Source organism: Sebastes umbrosus, chromosome 6 (genome assembly GCF_015220745.1).
Source record: "Sebastes umbrosus isolate fSebUmb1 chromosome 6, fSebUmb1.pri, whole genome shotgun sequence".
Lineage (NCBI taxonomy): Eukaryota > Metazoa > Chordata > Actinopteri > Perciformes > Sebastidae > Sebastes > Sebastes umbrosus.
The window spans coordinates 14,563,275-14,587,387 of NC_051274.1; the positions used below are offsets into that span (position 1 = coordinate 14,563,275).

At 39.7% G+C, this 24,113-nt stretch overlaps 1 protein-coding gene and 1 long non-coding RNA gene across 3 annotated transcripts in view; one reads left to right on the forward strand and one right to left on the reverse strand.

The window, feature by feature from the left end:
- The window catches only part of LOC119489993 (metabotropic glutamate receptor 4-like), a 219,913-nt gene that overhangs the window by 49,221 nt on the left and 146,579 nt on the right, over positions 1–24,113 (reverse strand). The gene's annotated exons all lie outside the window — the stretch shown is intronic.
- LOC119489996 overlaps positions 1–24,113 on the forward strand; it is a 196,135-nt gene that overhangs the window by 15,683 nt on the left and 156,339 nt on the right. The gene's annotated exons all lie outside the window — the stretch shown is intronic.

A 24,113-nucleotide genomic window follows, 5' to 3' on the forward strand; every position in this document is an offset into this window, starting at 1 on the left:
TAAGTATCGGAAATTGCTTGTTAACAGCAACATCTGTGGCATCTGTTAAGTCAACAAAAGTCAGCGTCCTGTTGCTCGGGCTCGCGCTTGTGCTCGCTCTACATAGACATGAACGAGCACCGCTCCAAACAGTGAGGCGACACACGTCAGCTAAAACCACAATATCACTCTATATTTCACCTGCTTGGAAGTAATGTTAGCTGACCAGACGAAGGTCTCTCCATGAATCAATGCTGATCCTAGTGTTGGCTTTTCCTGCCTCAGCCTCCCGACCGCGGCCGGAGGGAACAGGGGAGACACCGGAGTTTTGGTCGGAGACGATAACGTTTCTCGCTGCGGAGCCCCGTCATTTCACAAGACACGGGAAACCTCTGTTGGTCTGGAGGAGCTGCAGCATTTATTTCTGCACAAACGTCCACTGTACATTCACTAGATATTCTCAGAGCTAAACCAACTCTTCTGCAGTGTGTAGTGAGCGCGCATGCACGTGAGGTGGAGCGAAAAAGCGAGAACGAGCACGGTGTGTGAGTGAAGGCAAGCAGGCAAAGGAGCAGAGTACAGCAGAGACTCCGACCCTGGAGACCAAAGCTACGGTCTCCCCCGCGTCCTCCGACCGCGGCCAACACTGTTTTGCAAGACGGGCTTCACTAGATATAACTTTGCAGTTTTGGTGCTTCCGTGTAGTTTGTGTTGGAGTCATGTCTGAACAGCGTAGCCACACGAGAGCGCTCATGGGACACCGACCCGGTTGATTTATACGTGTAAGAAGTTACAAACAGTCCCTTTAAGAAATAAAAATGCCTTTTGTTGTGCAAAACATGTGAACATATCTCATTCACAGTTTTTTTCCTTCAGTCTTTTAGCCTACACAAATCTTTTTCAATCCTCTGGACTTTTTTATGATATGTGCACAGGTGCAATATTTCACAGCATGAGGGATGCAAGGTATTAAAAAAAATCTTTCCTTGGACCAAAAGGGGCAACTTTGAGACATGGAGACCCATCAATTCAGTTTATGGTCCTGCCAGCGAATCCAGGGGAATTTGGTAGCATTTGGAAGTACATAAATTGTGTAATTGTGAAAACTGGTTCTATTTGTTCAGAGTCATTTTTTCATATTACATAGTTTTCCTTTTGTTCAGAGTCAAAACTACTGCTTACTAAAATTCTTCTTGCCTGAAGATTGAGCCCGTTTTAAGAGAAACAGAAAAGAAACACAAAATACATTACTTAAATTTCCAATTGTATTAGTCAAATCACATACTAGTAAACCCACATTATTGTCCAGTGGCATTGATTATTTTAGTTTAGCTTGTTAGGCACTGGCCAGCACAATACCTATAGCCTAATTCCCCACGGATCAGTTTAAACAGAGCCCCTCAGCCTCTTAGAAATGCTCTGGTATTGAACACAAGTCTAAAGGCAGCAGAGGACGTCCCCTGGTTACCAACAAGCAAAGGCTTTTTAATTCCCAATGCAACATTTCAGGATAACTCTTTTGTCGCCCTGCCAAAATGCCACAGAGACTATGTGCATGCTAATGAATTTCCCTTTCGTGACCCAGCACGAAGCCAGCCCAATGAACAATCAATGCAGGAATAATACCCTCTAGTTCAGTTCATGGCAGCCAGACTCACACCATAAAACAAAGCCTGGCCCCAGCTCAGATACTAATAGGTTGGGAAACTGGAAATATGAGTAAAGAGTAGGGGATGCCATTAAATTAACAATGATGTGGGGCTGCTTCGCTCACGGGTACAAAAAGTCACTTCCGGTTAAGTCAGCGAGGGGCTTCAGTCAGTGGCCTGCAACATTGTTCTGATTGTACACCGTGGATGAATTTAATGATGTTTCCTCTCTCCTCAAACCCGTGCTTTTGCTATTTCACTGGGGCTGTTTTTGTTTTCCCCCAGAAAGGCTGCGTGTATAGGTTTCCTGTGGTGATGCATGTCACAGCTAGAGCACGACGCTTCTGACTTATACGTTCACTTGGCTGGTTAGTGGATTAGCAGTTCCTTCACTGGAGGAATAGACTCATTCCTTTGTGTGTACTGGCCCATGTCTGTTGTTGGGGGATGTTTCCTTCTGCACTCAGACAAGACAGTTCTCTCTTTTCATCACAGCTGCATCAAACCCCTAATTCACTTATTTTTCCATTTCTTAAACCTAACTTGAACATCACAGTTCACACAGATTTCATCAAGAGTCTGGAATTTCAAAGATTGCAACATACATATTATTTGTTTGTTCTATTATTATATATTGCAACATTATACTTAATGAACCGGTGCCAGATGTATAAACCATACATATAAACAAAAAACATACATTCGCCAGTGCTCGGCTCTGATTGGTTGTTTTGGTTTTGGGGTGCGGTGGAATCTTGCAAATGATATTAGGAGCTCTAGGAGGAGGCAGAAGAACCAGATTTTTTTCACAGATTATTTGTGTCATGCACTACTGTCAGGATATAGTGACAGTTTTATAAAAATATATTTTTTTCATATTTGCTCAAAGTTTCCAACTGCAGCTTTAAAACTACATTTGACAAATGAATGATACGTGTGATATAAATAGGCAGAGCCGTACATACAGTGATAGTCACGACTACGAAATTCCTGCTTTTCTCTTGATAGTGTTGAGACTAGTGTCGCAGGCACAATTACTGATATGCAAATTGTGTGTTAAAGGCATGCCTATATGCATTTAGGGCCGCAGGTGTTTTACTGAACAACAAATTAAACTATGGAAAATATGCAAGTAAACCATTTCACAGTCCACAATATCTGTGTTCTTTTCTGCAATCTGTATTGTTGAGGCTTCTATTAAACTGAAGCAGAGTTTATCTGTCTACCTCTCTGTGTCATTACACTTACACTATACCCAGACAGGCACATGGGAAATTTAGCAGCAGCAGCATAGCAGCAGCTCTCTGCTCTCAGAGGCTCTATCAATCATTAGAGTCTATGTCTTTGCTTCGCTGGTACTTCAGTCCCACATTCCCCCAACATCTGCTGTGTGGAAACAGAGCACTCATCCCTGCCTTTCCTTCTCTTCTCACATCACCAGCAGCAGGCTGCAGCATTGCTTAAACTCTGGAGAGAATAGCAGGAGGACCGGGGGGAATCAGATCCCGGCCTGTGGGAGTTGAGGCACACTGAACAAGGCCCTCTACGGACCAAGTGTTGTAACTCTGTTAGTTGAAGGGTGGACACGGCAATTTGTTTTATTGCTAACACTAGCCATTCATCCATGCATCTGTCCATCCATTCCTCTATAAAGACAGGATGGTCAAAGACATGGTCCCTTGATTCGAGGTCCTTAATTCAAACTCCTTGACAGGGAGCAGCTACGAAACAAGACACTCAATCCCTGCTCCAAGTCTAAATTCCTCTTTTTACAGTGTTTTCACGACACACACCGATACATACAGCGTTTGCATGCTGAAATATCTTTCAAACGTTGATTCAGCTATGCTGTGAAAGGACATTTTCATACAACCTAAGTGGCTTTTAATTGGCCATGGTAATTATAGGTGTTGCTCATTACAAATTTTATATTAATTTTAGCTAATGAAACAAGTCTCTTAAGAGGTATCAGATTTTCAATAAAACACTTTGCTGGATTAAATTTTGCCGTCGGACAGGATGCAATTAGGGAGACTTCCCCCTCCTCTTGTCTGCACACCGCTTCTCATCAGACTTCCCTTAAACTGAGCCAGACCACCATCTCCCACCTAATTTTACTATGATTACTATGTTGTAATCACCAGAACATAAAGAAAGACAATTATAAAGCAATTAATTACAAATGTGTAGCAGCCCTGTAAAACAACACCCTTTACCTCGTGTGTGTGTCTGTTGATTAATTACAATTATATATCAGAATTACCTGAAAATTATGCAGATTAACAATCATTGGCTTGTGTAAAACCAAACTGGGTTGTACTTTAGGTCTCACAAAGTGAAGAATTAATCAAAACATTAATAATCTTCACGCTAGTTTGATCATTTGCCAAAACCCCAATAAATGATCTGTACATACAAGTTTAAGGGCAAAGTAAAATCTTCTGATATAGTGAAGCATCCTTTATACTGCAGCTACTGCTGAAAACTTCATGAGCAGCATGTTTCTCTCCCAGCACTCATCCTATACCACTCTTAACATCTGAGCCACGTCTAAAACACCTCCTCTAAAAATATCCGTTGCTGAGGAGACTGCGAGCCTCCTCTCTTGTGTCTTCCATTGTCATCCTCAGTCGCTGCTCTGCTAATAGCTCAGAACACTAATATTCCCTCTCATTTGACACCCGTGGGAGAGACGGCGCTGCCATAAACATTAAATATTCCCTGGCACTGTGGCCGATTGCAGCACAGCTCCTGTGCTCGGTGAAACAAAAAATAGTGCAGAAGCACACAAAATACACCTAGGTGGGCGTTGTGGGGAAGGTGCAGGTATATAAATAGCCTGTTTATTGGGCTGCCCTGAGTGGAAATACCTGCTCAAGCAGGCTCAATTTGCAGCTGGAGAAAATTACTATCAACGGATATACAGGGATCTAAAACTAAATTAATGCTGCTTCTACAGTACTGATGGTCAATTATTTTTTAATGCTGCAGGCTTGAAAAAATCAAAATTTCTTCAACACTGAATGAAAACATCAACGCCGCAGCTGCGACTTATTTTGGCAGCAAATGAATTGTTTGGGTACAGACACAATCAGTTAAAATGACAGTGTGTAACATTTCAGGGGATCTATTAGCGTAAATGGAATATAATATTCATAACTATGTTTTCGTTAGTGTATAATCACCTGAAACTAAGAATCGTGTTTTTGTTAGCTTAGAATGAGCCCTTCATATCTACGTAGGGAGCAGGTCCTCTACACGGAGTGAAGTGTTTCTACAGTAGCCCAGCGCCATGGATGTATAAAGAGAACTGGATACAGCGTCGAAGGCGGGCTTCCGTTCATTCCTATGAGAGTTGCTCAGTGGCGCATGAAGCCAAAATGGCTCGACTGCCGAGTGATAAAGTACTCGTATCATCCATTGATCTTCCGCATCCATTGGGCCAATAAAGCAGGCACAGTAGCATTTCCTATAACTCCGCCTCCTAGCCCTCGCTCCAGCCTCGGTCTGGGTCTCATTCACATGAACGGAGGAAGGGAAATAACTCTGGCTTCGGCTATTAGTGCATTTTACAACTTGTAAATGCACTGATTTAAATAAGGGCTAATCAAGTGTTCATACTGGGAAGTAGATTTTCCTCAAAAAAAAAAATCTGCTGAGTTACAAACGTCACTTTCCCAATGTTAATCTATGGGGAAAAGTCTTTTTGGGCCCAATGGCATCACGTGACAAACACGGAAGTTGTTATTCCACCGTTTGGCCACGACGAAAATTTGCTTCAAAGCCTGCTGCACTTCCTGTCAGCTTGTCCAAAACGGACAAACCAAACACTGGCTCTAGTGAGAGCCTTTCGTGTTTTTACGTTACCCCTAAGGCCACCATAGTTCTCTGACACGCTTGTTAAACTGCAGTAACGTGAGCCACTGAGTGCAAAACCGAAGTACCGCCAGCCGCCATCTGACTTCCGTTGGTCCTAAAGTAGTGTTATTATGGTCAGGATGGCCTCTGAGTGAGGCGAACGGTGATACCCAGGTTTTGCACTCGCCGGCTGACATTACCGTAGTTTTGGAAAGGGAGGAGTGAGCGGAGGGGGTACTCAGTTGGTGGCAATCTGCAACCACACCACTAGATGTCGCCAAATCCTACACACTGTCCCTTTAAGAAATAGAAAGCCTGTTTGAGCTGCACAGATCTTTGAATTCCCATCTGCGTTGTTGTTCTATCAATTCATTGATAGTCCCCTATATACAGTCTGGCTGCTGACTGGTAGCTCAATGTACAGAACAGCCTCAGTGGTGTGATCACAGTGGGTCACATGCAGATATTAATGAGAAATGTGAACCAAAACAAGATGATGTGCATAGCACTAAATAGAGAGATAAATAACATCCCCCTCTGATTTAGTAAACTCTATACCAAATGATTTTTGCAAATCAGATGATCAGAGGCCTGCGATAAACTGGCAACCTGTCTAATGTTTCTCTGCCTTTCATCCGATGCATGCTGGGACACGTTCAGGCCACCAAGAGGGAGAGAAAATGGATGGAATTGATTTTTAGGCGAGAAAAACAACGGTATAGGTAAAATCCTAACCAATCCCTGGAAGCAAAATGTTACCATAGAGGAACTGCAGGAAGTGTGCTGTGTTTTAATATTGGTACATTATCTACAGATTGTGTTTTTCCCCACTTATCAGAAATACAGCTGAGGGTGAGTGGGAGTGAAACACTGGGAGGAGAGAGTGGGCTGAAATCATTAGGGAAACTGACCCTGAACCGAACAGTCCCAGGTTGAGGCCCCTGTTCCAGCAAACCCCTCCCTGCTAAAGTGTCCTGGAGCAAGACACTAAATCCCCCACAGTCCCTGAGGCTCTGTTCTGTCGCTGACTCTGTGCTCTCACCTCACCCTGCAGGGCCGAGGGGATAAAAAAAGAAATGAATTCCTCCTCGGGGGATCAATTACAGTATAATGTGCCATTATAATTATTATAGACTGCTGAGCCACAAAGATAGCCCAAACTACCAAATTCCATCCCTGCAGGATTATGAGGATTGGCTCGGATAGATTTAAAGACTGACCTGCTCCTGCCTGCAACATGGGGAAAACAACACAAATGAAAAAAATATATATGTTGCGTGTAACAACTACAAACTACTTGCATCAGCATTTGGTAGAAGTTGCAATTTATTTGAACCACAGGAATGATTTTCATATTAGAGGGGAGAAGATGAATGACCCAGATTCCACCTATGTATCATTGTAATTTGTCTCAATCAGGCCGAGCATGTGTGTCATCTATAACATTTGATCAAAGAGGTCTTTCCATAGTGTTTTGTACAGTGTATATATGTGTGTATACAGTGTATTTTTCATTTAAAATTGATTTCAAACTAGGGCTGTCAATCGATTAAAAATATTTAATCGCAATGAATCGCAAATGAATCACACATTTTGTATCTGTTCAAAATTTACCTTAAAGGGAGATTTATCAATTATTTAATACTCTAATCAACATGGGAGTGGGCAATAGTCTTGCTTTCTGTAAATGTATGTATATATTTATTATTAGAAATCAATTAACAACACAAAACAATGACAAATATTGTCCAGAAACCCTCACAGGTACTGCCTTGGAAAATATGCTCAGTGTGTTGACTTGACTATGACTTGCCTAAAACTGCATGTGATTATTATAAAGTGGGCATGTCTGTAAAGGGGAGACTCGTGGGTACCCATAGAACCCATTTTCATTCACATATCTTGAGGTCAGAGGTCAAGGAACCCCTTTAAAAATGTCCATGCCAGTTTTTCCTCACCAAAATTTATCTTAAGTTTGGAGCATTATTTAGCCTCCTTTACAACAAGCTAGTGTGATATGGTTGGTACCAATGGATTCCTTAGGGTTGTTTTATCTTCATATGATACCATTATTTTCACTCTATCTTTAAAACTGAGTTGCCTTGCGAGAATGCGTTTAAGAAATTAGTGGAGTTAAAAAGAATTTGCATTAATGGGTTTTTATCGCGTTAACTTTGACAGCCCTATTTGTGTCTTGAGTGCATTTTCTGCACAGCCTTGTTAACTTATCAGTGACTTGCGGAGTGATGAGCCCTGGGTTCACCGCGAAAATGAGGCTGAACTGCGGTTAAATGTGTGAGGTTGGTGAGAGTCAAGTTTCTCCTCAGATATCACTGAGCAGTACACAAACACATGCTCTCTGTCTACCTTTGCTCTGCTAATGTACCAGCAGATTAGATATATACTGAGTGACCAGGGAAATAGAAAGTCCTGTATTATATAAGGAAATGCATTATGAATAACTGTATTGAAAATGTTTTTATTGAGTGTTTTGAATGTATTCCATGATGCTATTTAAGGCTGCACTCTGTGGTGGTGCTGAATTGGTCTGTATTATATTGAAAGATATATTTTGCCTCTTCATTAATAAAGAAAAATATTAGAGGACTCGGACAATATAAGGCATGGATAAAGAGCCATACCACTAATGTGGCTAAAAATAATTTGAGTGATGTTTACTCAAAATAAGTATTGCACACATCCCAAAAGACCACCCGAGTCAGTTTCAAATTTCTCAGCTACAACAACTTTACAGAATTCATGCTGTATATTTTCATTTATCCTGTTTCAACATCTGTAGATTATATAAAGTTTTACCGAAATGTGTTACGGATCTAAAGTCAACAGAAAAATTAAAACATGTAACACCACTTTAAGTATCATGTAGGTCAAAGCAAATCAATTCACGATGCAGAAGCAGCATTTTTCTTTTATACTTAGTTCCGATTCTGTATTTATGACATTTTAGGACACTGTGAAGTGTAAGATATAAGTATAATGCTGTTGTACTGTATGGTAATTGCTAACTTTAACAAATGTACCACAGTCTGATGACCTTTTTTTATTTTTCCTTATCGACAAGTACACTGCACCAATGCTTCCCAATATCTAAATGAAACATAAATAATGATTCTGAATAATAACATGGCAACGTTACAACACAAATGAGTCAAATTAAAAAATGTCTCCTTACGATATGGTTTGAGAATAGCAAAGGGGTTATGGACATCTATATTATTGGTGTGTCCTTTAATTTTCGCCTCTCAGTGAATTTTCTTTAGCATGTAAAGACAGCCGATTAGACTGTTGTCAGGCTATTAAATAGGCGTCATTAGTCGCTATAAGCCCCATAGATGTGGGTCAGTAGGGGCCTACTACACCCACTAGTAGGTTTTATCATCTATTCACATGGTAGATCACCGAAAGAAGGTATAAAAGAACACGGCTACGACCTCTAGCGACCGTAGTAATTATGACAGGAGCAGAATTGGAAGTCAGGCGCTGTTGTATAGACAGTTTGAAGCTCCATAAGGGACAGAGGACGGGACGGTGGATGGTACACAAAGACGATGTTTTTCCCTAAACTTAACTAGGTATTTTTTTTTTTTTTTTGCCTAAATCTTAAAAAGTTGTAGTTTTGTTGCCTAAACCTAAAGAGGTTGACATTTTATTTCCTAAATCTAAAAAAGTCAGAATTGTATTGCCTAAACCGAAATAAAGTTGTAATTTTATTTCCTAAACCTAGCTGTTTTTTTTTTTTATTGCTTAAACCTAAAGAAGAAGACGTTAGAATGTGTTGCTTTTAACCCACATCTACAGTATGGTGCTTATAGCGACTGATAACGCCTATTTAATGGCCTGATAACAGTTGAATATGGTGGTAAAGAAACCAGTAATCAGTGCAAAGAACATGTAAGCCTTCGTCGTATTTTCTAGCTGTACACTTCCTCTGTAATCTGGCTTTGCTGTGCCATTGAAAGAAAGTGGTGCTGCTGAATATGTGTGTGTCAAAGAAGCAGGAGATGAAACAAAATGAAAGGGAGCAATTTTCTAGCTTGCTGTGTACAGTAGTCATTTATAATGGGTTTCAAATGTACTCATGGGAAGATGATCTGATGTTAATAAGAGAGACATCTGCATGGTGATGTGTGAAATTAGATTGGATTAAAGATTGCTGTGATGCATCTTCCCATATGTTTTCTGTAAGCCGTTTCTATCAAGAAAATACCAAAAACAAAAGCATGTTCTACAATCATATACATCTTTGCGGCCATCAATAATTATATGACTATAATGAATGCTTGTTTTCATCTTACCCTCAAAGTATCTCTTAATTAAATGCATGGTTGCAAAAATCATTTTGATGAGTTGTGTTGACATAATATTGCTGGTGATTACATCGACTTAACATTGTGTGGAATTTAAACAAAAAAAATCTGCATTAATTGATTTAAAACAAAACTCAAGTTGTAGTAACTTAATGAAATTGCCTTGACCCAAGGAAGTTCAGTGAGAAATCTATACGGGACATATTTAATGGTACTGCATCATGTACACACTGTATAGTGTATTGAGAGGGAACCCTTACACCGCCGAACGGCATGCTGGTAGCAGCTTGTAAGGAAATGCAGTGTCGAGTGTGAAGTTGTTTGGATGAGTGGAGGCCAAACAGGCCCGTTTTGAATGGACTCTGCACTGTACAAGGGGATTCATTGGTTGAGGTGCAGGGCCAGACTGGGAACATAATTCAGGCAGGGAATATAACATCAGTCCAAGCCAATCTCCACACATTCACAAAACATTTTTTTCTGTTTGCTGTTACCAGTAACATAGCTTTAGTTTTAACTACTGCTTCTCCTTTTGCTCAGCTCTACCTTTTCTCACTCTCTCTTTCTCTCTTTGCGCTGTCCAGTTTTTCTCCACCACACTCCACACACTGAATGAACATTGTGTCAATGCGTACATGCATGCACGACCAATCAGTGATGACAGGCAGAGATTATACCATCAGGTTAAAGCAGGCGGGGGGATGACGGTCTACAGTGATATGACTGTATCTACCTCGTGTTGTTCTCGCTTTGATTTACCCATTACATTTTTCATTTTTAACACTGGCCATGCCACTGGGAATTGGTCTGGTGCTACCGATGGCCGGCTTGGGCTTGTTGAGGTGTGTTGATTCATGTAGCAGTGTGACAGTGAAATATGAGGTCCAGTTTGAGGGATTATGCTGCTCTAGAAAGTTATCACGGCAACAATCATTTTATCTTTTCATGTGAGGATTGCTAGGTAAGCAGTGCACATACAGTATGTACCTACTGTTGAAATGAATGAGGGGGGGGGCTATGTATTCTCACACGGGGCTTATGGCGCTCTGAACACGGTCGGAGACGTAGCGCCACTGTAATTTGCAAGCCAATCCACATGCAGTTAGTGCGATAATGAAGAAGTGGAGCTGTCTTGACGTAACATTACCAAACCATTAAACATTTAATGGGCAGATTTTGATGTTAGGTGATAAATGTGAAGTTCAAACTGCTACAGCTAACTGACTGTTATCTTAACAGCATTAGTGAGCTCATTACTTCCCATGTGAACTTCTGTTTGTTGGCTCATTCAGTTAAAGCTAAAATTCACTATATTTAGAATTTCTATATTTTGTTGTCAGTAGCTTTTCTACTGGTATTATGTTATAAAAAAATCCTTCCACCAAGAGCTGAGGCGATTAATCTAAGTCTGACTACTTGCCTTTATTATAATAAAGGTAAGGAAAGGGAGCAATGAAGCAACTTTAGTGCCCCAACAGGTGCTGTACTCTGAACTAGCTTGTTAAATTGAATATTATGAACTGCATGGGTCTAATCTTTGGTCTCTGAACCAAAAAAATGATCCACTCAAGCTTGTATTGATGACTCCGCTAACAATCTGCGAAAGAGAACACAGCAGGGTGGAGATGTAGTTACACTCTGGCCTTAAAGTTGATGGATCAACTGAAAGTATTTGTTGGCATGGCTATTTTCTTAAGCCAAATGGCAACCAGTCCTGGTATTACATCTGTCAGCAACTCTGCTCCGATATCAGCGTGCTCTAAGTCCCGGAGGGGAAATGGACCCACTCTCTATTTATCCCCACAGTGCAGTGGAAGCTCATGGAGTGCAAGAGGGCCGCAGTGACGGAACATGTTATTTTGCACATATTATTCATCCCACACAGTTCCTTCAATTTGGCGCATGCTGGGAATATATATATATATATATATAGTATTTTTACTGAAAGCACATTATCATTTTGAGGGAGATCTGAAATTTAGAAATTAGATATTGGCTAGTTACAGTTGTCAACATCCAATACGACTGATATGATGAAGTCTGATTGCATGCTGTGTTTTGTATAAATGATCTGCACTATTTTGACCAAACTCCTTATCCGAAATGGATTCACTTGCAACAATCTGAATATTTATCATGTCGTTACTGTGTTTATTATATTGGCTTAAATCTAATTTTAGGAGGTTTTTAGTTTGCACTTTAAATATTTCATATAATTTGTAACTAGGGCTGTCAAAGTTAACGCGTTAACCCAAATTAGTTTTAACGTCACTAATTTATTTAACGCATTAACGCAACTTGCGATTTTTAGGTTGTAGCGAGCTCTAAAAAAAATAAAACTAGAACACCTAAGGAATCCTTTGGTACCAACCAACCATGTCATAATAACTTGTCGGAAAGGAGGCTAAATAACGCTCCAAACTTAAGCTTAATTTTGGAGAGGAAAAACTGGCATGGGCATTTTCAAAGGGGTCCCTTGACCTCTGACCTCAAGATATGTGAATGAAATCCCATGCAGTTTGGGGCAAGTCATAGTCCAGTCAGCACACTGACACAGCTGCTGTTGCCTGTTGGGCTTGAGTTTGCCATGTTATGATTTGAGCATATTTTTTATGCTAAATACAGTACCTGTGAGAGTTTCTGGACAATATTTGTCAATGTTTTGTGTTGTTAATTGATTTCCAATAATAAATATAGACATACATTTGCATAAAGCAGCATATTTGCCCACTCCCATGTTGATAAGAGTGTTAAATATTTGACAATTCTCTCTTTAAGGTACATTTTGAACAGATAAAAAATGTGATTAATTTGCGATTAATCGTGATTAACTATGGACAATCATACGATTAATCACGATTAAATATTTTAATTGATTGACAGCCCTAATAGTAATTCAGATAAAACACTGAACATCAGCACCAAGTATTGTGTATTAGGAACTTTAATCTAAAGAATCAGTCTGTCAGACCATCGATAAAATGCACATAAAGTCTGTCATCGTCAGTACAACTGTTTTCCTCAAAATAAAAGATTAAAAAAATAACTCTGAAACATTGCTGCTGCTGAGAAGGATGAGTAATGTTTAATTGACAACCATGACATTACATTAGAAACTATTATTTCAACTCAGCGGTGTAAGCACAAAGGATTTGTCTGCGTAGGCAGGAGCTTGAGAAATCCAATGCCGTCCTATTTTCCAGCAGCTGCAAAGTTCTGAGCCGTGTTAATAGCAAAGACTTTTTTGCACAAATGTGTGAGTTTGACCTGAGGATACACACTTCACATGCAGACGTTTTGATAATGCTTTTTATATTCTTCAGAAGGGAACAGTAAATGCATGTCATTGTCGACCATTGAGCGGTTTTGCCGGAGAGCATCTTGTTTATTCAGTTCCCAGATCCTGAATTTTAGAAAAGGTACATGACAACAGGTTCTGGGGCAACAATAAATTAGATTTCAAAATGACTGAATGACATTTCCTTCTCAGTGCAAGTGATTTATAAATCAAAGACAGGCCTCTAAGCACTGTGAAATGAGCTTTTCTGCACTGTGGTAAAGTGACTCACCTGACAACCATGGGACTTTCCTCTTACCATGGAGAATCTACATTGCAAAGCTCTTAACAAGAAAATGTTGTTATGTTAAACCTTAGCTGAAGAGTGAAGTGTATACTGCTTCCTCACATGAGGCAAAGCAAACACTAACTGTGCTGTCTAATCAGGCGTGGGCACAGGTGAAGAAGAGCTAGCTGCAGCAGGCCTTGAGGTGCACATTCTCACATTGTCAAAAGAGCTGCTGGAAACTTCCCTGCAACAACATTTGATGTTAGACTGTCAGGCTCTGTCTGTTGATATGTTACCTTCAGTAGCTAGCATACTTTTCTGACAACAGACAAGTGAAATAATGGATGACATTCTGAATTTTAAATCTTTTTTTTTTCATCATCCCCTACATCACAATAGTTTCTTTATCAGTGCTCCAGATGTGATGAATAGCTCCTTGGCTTTGCCGGCATTTTTTCATTGTAACCTGCTGATACAGCCGGCAGCAACTTCTGTGCGGTCGCAGGCGAAGAGCTGTAGCAGTATAAATGGCCAGTGGCGTTTTTTGTCTTTGTGAATATGCTTACTACTTCAGTTGCTAATATTCATCCTGCTATATGTGACTTGGCTCATTTTGGTGTGGTCCTATTATTTGCGGCTCATATTCCACTATATCACTTCTATTCAATTAAATTAAAGATAAAAGTGCTCAAGAGTAGAGCTGTAACAAATTGAGAGATTAATTGAGAGATTTGCCAGTTTCAGTTTCTCAAGTGTGAGCATTTGATGCTTTTCTTTGTCATATTTAATAGTAAACTGAATATCTACTGTATGGGTTTTGGACCATAAAACAAGCATTTTGAAAACATGGCCTTGGTCTGTGGGAAATTATAACGGGCATGTTTCACTATCGTTTTTTGACAAAATGATTGATTACTCAAGAGAGTAATAAGATTAATTGGTAATTAAAATAATCATTAGTTGCAGTCCCATTCAACTAGAGATGCACCAATTACAATTTTTCTTGGCCGATTCCGATTTTTTAAAAGTCTTCAGATTTTTTTGCCGATTTAGATTTTCCTTGTAAGAACTATACTTGACAGTATGGCTGCAGACTAACTATTTCACCGCCATCCCGAAAAATAATTTCAACCTTCCCAAAGTCAGTGTAAACCGTCCTTTGACTTTGTTACTCTCGTCTATAGTGGTTATTTCAATAAAAACACACAATTCAAATGAGTAGGAAATACATGATTGTATTTTTATTTAAATATTAGCTTTGATTAAAAAAAAGTCTTCAGTATTTTTAATGATGTATTATAAGCTGCTTAGAGCTAGAATTAGGAAGTTAAACAGGTCATATTTCTCTCTCTATTATCTATTTTATATATTGCTGTGAAAACATATCCTTCAAACAACCTCTTAAAACTTAACTGTTAGCTGTTAGCTCCGTTATAAGCAGGATGTGCTAGGGATAGACCTTGTGCTGTCGGCAGACAAGCCGCTTGGTCACTGCGATTATTCTGCGCAGCATGCATGGGAATGAATCACAACATAATAAGTGTCTGATTAAAGGTAGGGTCGGTAGTTTTCTTCAAAAAAAGTTTTGTTATATTTGTTGAAATTCTCATTACATCCCAACAGCAATCAATAAATCAAATGCTTAGACAAAAACAAAAGAAAAAAAATCCAGGATCTGTGGGTGTCGCACGACTGTAATAAGCTTGTCCAATCATTTCATTCAGCCCAAATATAATGATTGGAAGAATGGAATGATTCCCCCCAGAAAAAATGCAGAAATGTGACACACTAATCCTGAAGAGGTTACTCAAAAACACTGTTATACTGTAGGTGTGAAGATGTCTTCAAATTAATGGCCAAAAAGCAAATCTGGCTACTTCACTCTCTGGGTGACTTGTGCAAGAGAGCTCTAACTATGAACACCAGTGCAAAGTCTTGTTATTGGATGAAGATAAAAGTTAGTTTCTGGACAAAATCTTATTCTCAGAAATGCATTTCAGGTACATGTTTCAAGTATATGTAACAGATATACTGCCCATTCTTGCCTCTTTCCAAAAATGTGCTGTGCCATCAGAATGCACCAAGGTTCACAGGTGCCCCCTAAGCTGCAGCAGGATCCAGCTACTTGAAGGTTCATCCATTTTGTGATAAAGTGTCTTCACCTTTAATATTGCCTCCGGCAGGCCCCAGGACAGCCTCCTGCAGAGGCCAGACCAGCCTTACTGGGCAAACCACTTCTCCAAGATACAGTAATGAACAATCCTCAGATGGAGGCTCCATTTTGTTACATTGTCATGGTGCCAAAGTAGAAAATAGTAGTAGTAAATAACAACTTAATTGTTTTAACTAAAAATACAAAATATCTTATTTGCACATTTTGCAGAATAGATCACCTTCCCCTAATCACATGTCACAGATAAAAGTATGTAAACTGCTAAACTGTCAACAGAATATTTAAAGCAAACACAGGATTAGAGAGAATAACTGAGAAACGTTAAGCTAGATCAACCAAACCCACAGTTTTGAGTTTTTATGTTCAGAGCAGGAAGTTTGGGATATTCTGTCTTGCAGTGTTGGCAATACTCTGTGACATGATTGAGATAAAGCACATTATGCAAATAGAAGATCTGTGGCAGAGTCTTGACAATCGTTCTCTCTGTGCACACCTGCAGCTAAAACCCTTCATTGATTTTCAAACTGTCTGAAGAACCAAGTTCCAGGTGGTTGCAAGGAACATAAAGCAATCCTTGGAAGTGTAGCCGTGACAGTTTTAAAGACATGAAACCATTTGCGAAATGCTGCAAACTGCTAATCAAACAAGGTAATGAACAGTGGAAAATGGAAAAGTACTAAATGGGCAGAGCGGCATAACAACGTAGCTGAAGTGGAGAGAGTAAAAGAGGAGATTCAATCAAAATGTTACTGTTTGGGTTTAGTAAATTAACTCTTTTCTATATTTGTAGAAGTCACAACAGGGCCTCAGTTGACTCCCCGCCGGGCTCAAGCATCAGGGAATTATGTATTTTTAAGATGCTTTTTAAACTAAAATGTGTTACACAAGTAGCAAACTCCTTTAAGGAATAACTCGTAGGAAGTGCATAGGTTGTGTGCTAAACATTAGCGAGGGTCGGTGTTTACGGTTGAGAGAGAGAGAGACGAATAGAGAGAGAGCGAGGGAGTGTGTATGGGTGACAGACTGACGATGAGGATGAAGTCTGCGGCAGCCATGACGGCAGCAGTGCAGTGTGTGTACAGTTTATTTGTCTTTGAATAAATGCTACAACTCCTCAAGACACAAGCCAAGTTCCTGTTTCTAGCTTGCCACAGTTTGTTCACTGAAGGGGTTAGCCACAATTTTGGCTCAGGCTCGCTTAAGGTGGGCGAACCTTTAAGGTCAACCCTCTCTATATTTTTAGTTAGTAGCAGTGGGCTACCTCCATGTCTGAAAAGTGAAGCCAAGTGCCTTAAACTTGCATTCTTTCTAACAGCCAGCATGAGGCGACTCCTCTGGTTGCAAAAAGAAGTCTGATTGTATAGAAGTCTATGAGAAAATGAGCCTACTTCTCACTTTGATTTATTACCTCAGTAAACATTGTAAACATGAGTTTATGGTCTCAATCGCTAGTTTCAAGTCTTCTTCAATACAGCATGATGTTCATTTAGTAAATTATGTTCCCATTTAGAGTCAACTAGACCATAAAATAGGGTATGGTTTGGGGCGTGGCTACCTTGTGATTACCACCGTGTTGTCTGGTCTGGGAGTTGTACGTGTTTTCATCTTACAACTTTAACCCTTTCACAGTGTGTTTTCAGTTCATGAAAGTTAATTGTAACATTTTTGGTCACCTAAAAATGTCTTATTTAGCGCTCAGTTGTACTTAGCTCCTCCCTCTCGTGTCACTTCTGGTTGCAAAGAACCAAGCTGGCGACGGCCAAAAACCAAGATGGCAGTGGCCAAAATGCCAAATTTGAGGCTTCAAAACAGCAGTCCAAAAAACGGATGGTTGACGTCACGGTGACTATGTCTACTTCTTACATACAGTCTATGGTTCAGATGTTGGCTTTATTTTGACACACGTCTGAATTCTAAAGTTCTAGCTTCTTTTATTTTGTCATAACATAAAATATGTAGCTGTTGACCACGTGAACTTCTCTGTGGCCTACACAGCAATATCCCCACATTGCTCACAGCTCTATCTGGTGTCTTTTACCACCGGACGGACATGCAGTAGTATGAATAATGCCAGCAGGTGAACAGTGTCGAGGTAATAGGTGAAACACCAAAGATAGGGGTGGCTGCACAGTCAAAGTAAATTCACCTCTCGTCTCGGCGTCTCTCTCTCTTAACCCTCAGAGGCCCAGCACGGCATTCATCAGGACTCAATGAGGCCTGAAGCAGGATGAGCAGCTGTCTGAGCCCTGACAGGGATTTCCTGTGTTTGACATGTTGAGCCAAGAGGACATGAACCCCTACCCTCCTTCCTCTCCTCATCCCTTCCCTTTCCTTTCTTGCACACAAAGTATAATTATAATAAGAAAGAACATTAGACAGGAAATTCTATTGAAGCTACACATTTGCATAAATGCTAACACCTTATTTATTGAATTGTTCTGGTAATTCCTTTCATTATTGCAGCATAAGGCTTTAAACATGAACCCAATTCATTACACCGACTACAGTTCTTTGTCTTGATCATTATATCTTAATAGCTACAATATCATAAGCACATAAGGTGCATTTCCGTAATAAGTAATTTCCTGTTTGTATTGCCCACACAGAACATTTAAAAATATCACTGAAACCTCTTCTATCAGATGATATTTTTTCACGAGGAGCGTTTCAGGTTAATGAGTATTCCAGTCACTCCTCCTGACATTTCCCTCATGACAAAAGGGTACAGTACGCAACCCTCATTTCTAACATTTGCATAATCTCCCTGTCATCCCTGTGCTGCCGTGTGCTATCTTTGCCCTCCGTCTCCACCTCTGCTTCAGCTGCCATTTATGAAAAGAAAAATCTGATTAATTACGATTTGTAATTATGCATCCAACAGTTTGTAAGTGTAATAAAAAAAAAGAAACAAAACTAAAAAATGTTGCGGTTTCATGTTATTGGATGTACCTGAGATACTTTCTTTTAATAGTTTGATTTCAAAGTGTGTCGCCACCTGAGACCGTAAAATCCAGTAAATTTGATTACATACTGGGATATAATAGGAAGGTGTGCAATATCCACTGGAGAAAAAAAAAAATCACACTACTTTTTACAAGGTGAGAAAAAAAATGACACGGTGCGTCAGCCTCCATTACTGCAGAGGACCGTACACTCTCTAATAAGGACACTGGAGGCTCCGCAGCTTTTCAGAGAGGAGGACAAACAGAAAGAAAATCTACTGAGGGAGCAAAAGACTTGTGCATCAAGCACAGTCTTGCATTTCAAGGCTGACAACGGCGAGACGTCGCACTGAAAAAGTGTTTTATCCCTCTTTTCTTGTAATCATCTCCCATAATGACACTCCAGCCTTAATCCCGAGGGGTGGTTTGATAGATGTTACACAATGGGAATGACCCAAATGAAAATACAGCTTTTTTTGAAAACAGCTCTGCATCTCTTGAAGGTGGAACGTTTCAAGTGGCAGTCCAGCGACTGCAGATGAAACAATGTCGGACGTATTGCCATTTGAAAAACTGTGCTGATGGCGACACCGTTCAGCAAATTCAGGGGGCTGACACACTTTGGAGACCAATGCAAACAGGTTCTGTATGTGAACTAGCTTGCATGGTCTAACATTAAACATTCATGCCTCTCTTCCCTCTTCTGCGTCTTCACTGCTGAGAAATCTTTTACTGGATCTGCTGTTTCTTCTTCCAGTGAAAACAAACCAGTAAATAAGCAAAAGCTCTCTTCCTCTCTTGTAGTTTGTGCTGTGTTTTTGTATGACTACACTATTTCCTGCATGGCCTCCTTTTGGAAACAATGTGAATCATCTTTAATACTTAATATTTTAATTCTTAATATAACCAGTTAGATATTTAACCTGACATGACATTATAAAATGAATTAACATGACAAGCCCCCCTAGTGGCGCGGCTCCAAGAATACCAATGTCAGTCTAGCATGGCTGTGCACTCTCAGTATTCACATCATGACCTACTCAGTCAATAAAATGAGTGCCTTGAGTGCCTTAGACTTGCATTCTTTCTATTAGCCAGGAGGGGGCGACTCCTCTGATTGTATAGAAGTCTATGAGAAAATGACCCTAATTCTCACTTGATTTATTACCTCAGTAAACATTGTAAACATGAGTTTATGGTCTCAATCGCTAGTTTCAAATCTTCTTCAATACAGCATGATGTTCATTTAGTAAATAATGGTCCCATTTAGAGTCGAATAGACCATAAAGCAGGGTATGCTTTATGGATATGCTTTATGGCTTTATGCTCTTCTTATATACAGTTTATGATTGTATCATATAATGGTTCATACTCAATATGAGGTCAAATGATTTTTTTGCTTTGCCGACGAAACAAATCCAGAGATTTTCACAAAATCCCTATAAAACAAGAGAAACAGAGCAGTAGCCGCTAAAATTCCCACCCCTTTGGAATGCAGCTGAACATGACAAAACACAAAGTAATAATGAAGTTATCTTCTCCTCTTAGCAGATTCCCATGTGTATTAGAATAGTATCAACCACTACACTTCCTGCTGACAAAATATCCACAGGAGTCATGCTTTTTTAATCATAGAAAATAAGATTATCCCTCATCCAAGACGAATGTTGAGGTCAGCGAAATTTAAGAAAGTCGAAGGCAGCATTCAGAAAGAAATCCAGTGAACAACAAATGTAGATCATGATTCAACTTCTATTCTTAGCAGAAACATGCCAGTCCCCCCCCCCCCTCACCTGATTGTCTTAATTGTTATTCTCACTCTTTTCAGCTCCAGGTTCATGCTTGTTCTCACAGAACTCTAAAGGTTATTTGCAACCTCCTCTGAGATATCGACTGCCCCAGTGTCAAACTGTTTCCGCTCCGCGGTGCCGATACACAAGTCCAGCCGGTCTGATCAAACACTCTGCGAGTTTCCTGTTTAATTCTGTTTCCACTTGAAAGCCCAGTGAGCTGGGATCAAATGATATCAGTCTTCTCGCCAGCAGGACCTTATGTCATCTTACATGTAACACAGCCCCTCAACACCCTCCAGTATACTTTTTTTAATGTTTATTTGAACAAAAATTAAAGCAATCATCCTATAAGTTGGACTCTGTGGAATGTCAGATTCTCATTATATCATCCTGTTCCCTTTTGCCAGGAAGCAAATGGACAGACAGTAAAACTAAATGGATATTGTAAATGGCCGGAATACTTTTGATATTTGAATAATTCTGTCTTTTTTTTATCACATTATGGGATACATTTTTACATTGTCCTCCAGCTAGCCTTAAACAGAAACATTAAACTGCAGAGCGCTGTAAAGAAAAGGCCAAATTTAAAAAAAAAAGAAGCTATAATATCCATTTATGAGCTGTGGACTGTGCTGGAAATGTAACTGAATCTCAACATAGAAACACCAGCTGCAGTGTGTTGATGTACGAACCCCACAAGCATATGGTCTGTGGGTCAACACAGCAATCTGTTTCTCTTTAGGGCCACCATCTCAGCTAAAATGTCCTCGAGAACAAATATAGCGCCAATCTCAAAGATAAAGCCCTTAAAGTTCAACTGAAATTCTTCTCACTTTTTGTTCAAGAAAATATATAACGACACTGCAGTTATTGCGCATTCTTAAAATCCATTTTAAGAGGATAAAACAGCTGACCTTTTCCAGTTATATTCAGTTTTCAAGATTTGGATAATTGTTGCCACAACTGAGATTTTTCTTTCTTGTCCTACTTCAACATACCCAAATCTGCCATTCAAAGCTAAAATCAGTATTCCTCCACACAGTGAAAACAGGACCAGTGTGATATTGGGTGGGCGAGACTGCCGCTCAGTATGGCCTTTGGCTGCTTAATGAGATAGAACATTTGTCCAGTTCTGATCTGGCTGTTTTATTATGTGAGCAGACAACTGCAGAACCCATTTAGCAGCCAAATACCTGTGGCTTTGGTTTTGACAGAGCCGCCTGCCCGTCCTCAGCGTCTCTGTCGTATAATCAATCACAGCCTGAATTGGAGGAAAGGACGTGGGAATCAAACAGTACTTCAGCATGTAGAAAACAAACGTGTGAAGATGTTTTGCAGCAATCACTCCAGTCGGCAGATTTAAAGGAGCTGTAGGCAGGAATACTTGACAGGTATTTGTCTAAAATTCTTGTTTACAATTGTGAGGCAGTGAAAAGAGTGCAGTGTGTGTTTGACGGTTTTTGCCTGACATGCTGTTTTTGTCTGTCAGGGAGTTCAATCAAGTGGCAGCGAAATTTGAGTAAGTGTTCAGAAAACAAAAAAAAAGTCATGCCCCATCAAATGTCTATAAAGACAGAGGTTTGACCTTCTGTGCTGAGACATTCAAAACTAGAAGCCTCCTCTTCTTCTTTTACTTTATCGTTGTCTTGACATTGCTTTAATCTTTGTGACATTGATGAAATGTTCATCAAACCAGACAGGGATGAGACGCAGCGATGAAGCTGAGGCACCAGTCAAACATATTGCCCTAGAGCCATACATGTATTCTGACATGCGACTAATAGATTACTTTTACCATCACTGCATAATTAATCATTCAGTCTACATCAGCAGAAAATAGTTTTCTTTTTTATTTACCGTTTAACTCAACCTGCAAACTGAAAGTGAGTGAATTTGCATTTCAGACATTTGACCATGAGTTGTATCGTACGGCATTAAAATAAGACGTAAAATGCATGTGGATGTACATGAACAGTCATAAGATGCGATTTTAAATTGCTGAATGACTTAAGCGGTTTATCACTCTTATGTGTACCTTGTTTCCTTGCTTTTTTTGGTATCAAGTGGACTCTTTATGCGATATACTATATTGTATTTTGCAATATATTATACTGCCTTACTACTACAGTTACCACTACTGATAACATGTTAGAGTAATTATTTTTATCATACTTTAATCAAAACAATTCTAATGGTTGCACACGCACAGATGGTTAAATTTAAACCCTTTAAGGGTCCTCTGGCCCCAAAAAGTTTGAGAACCCCTGGCCTAAATAGTCAACGTATCCTCATACAACAGTTCGTATGATATCTTACAAAAAGTTATTCCTCATCTTTCATGCGTTTTCATACCAATGTCCAGCAAACCGTGGCGACGTGTCAATTTCGACTTATATACATACAGTTTTTTTCAAAATAAACTTACGTCTTTACTTAGTTAGGAAAAGATTGTGGGTTAAAATAACTCCAAAAGTGGCGTAACTTAAGTATGGAAGTTACCTGACAAATAAATCGACACAGATTTTTGATTTTACATGGGATACAAACATTGGTCTCCTGGGCGATAGTCCGGTGTTATGTGACCCACCCCGACCTCCTTCCTATGTGGCGTTTGTCGCTCTTTATACTCCCTGGTTCACAATTACGTGGATTACATACAAATTGATTTTGTTGGATATGTTGTGGAAGTTACAGTGCATTGCTTTTCTTAGGTATAGCTACGAACGGTGTATGAGAACTGCCTGAAATAGTAGTTCGACTATAACTCAGACAAGTAAACACAATGGTAAAACTATTTCAAATTTAGTCTAAAACACCGAAGAACAATTGCTGTATTTCGTGAGGAATACTGTTTCTGAGGATACTTTCTAAATGTATCCAAGAACCTACAATAGTTTTTAATTTGCAGAGTAATAAGGCTCCCAAAACACTGATTTAATCCCAACACAACATAACACCCAAACCACCATGTTAAAAATACATGTGCCTAACCAGCATGATGCAACAAGCATGTTCCCCCTTGGATGCTTACAAAACCTGTCTAATTAAGGTGTGACCTCAGGAGGAACGCTAGACTGTGAAATGGCATCACTAAGTGCAATAAAATCCCTCAGAAAGCAGCAGATCTCTGTAGCTGGATACAGAACAGGTGGAATAAGGAGAAGTTTGCAGGGCTTGAAGCATTCTTGACTCAGTTATGGTTTGATTTAATGAAAGGCTGCGCTGAGTGGATTGGAGGCACCTTTAGGGATTCTTCACCTGGGCTCAGAGTGAGACATTTTGATCATAAGAAAACAACAGATCCAGAGACATCTGTGGGTAGCAGGTTACGCTTCTGAGTTTTCACTGTCAAAAATACACAGATTTGTTTATCACTAAAATACATTGTATAATCACAACCTTTAAGGCATAACAAAGTTTTTAAATACCGTTCCTATTTCATAAAAGCCTTATTTTGATGTTTTTAAATCTATTCTATTTTCACATTTCACAGATACCTACATCTGTATAAAACTGCATTTCATTCCTATAAAGCAAAGATTTAAACAGATAATAGAGGGAATCACACCTACCAGTCTGTAGGGGATTCATTTGAGAATCAGCCACCCATTGCTGCCATTGAGTACCAATAGGTTTTCTCCTCTTTGGGCCCTATTTAAACAATTTTTAGCGCATGGTCTAATGTGCATTGCGCAAGTGCGTTTAGGGCGTGTCCAACTGCACTTTTGCTAGTTAAACGGTGCATAATCAGGACGCAAAGTAAGGCGCAAGGAGCAAAGGGGTTGTATTTAGTCTCTTAATTAATCATAGGTGTGTTTTGGGCGC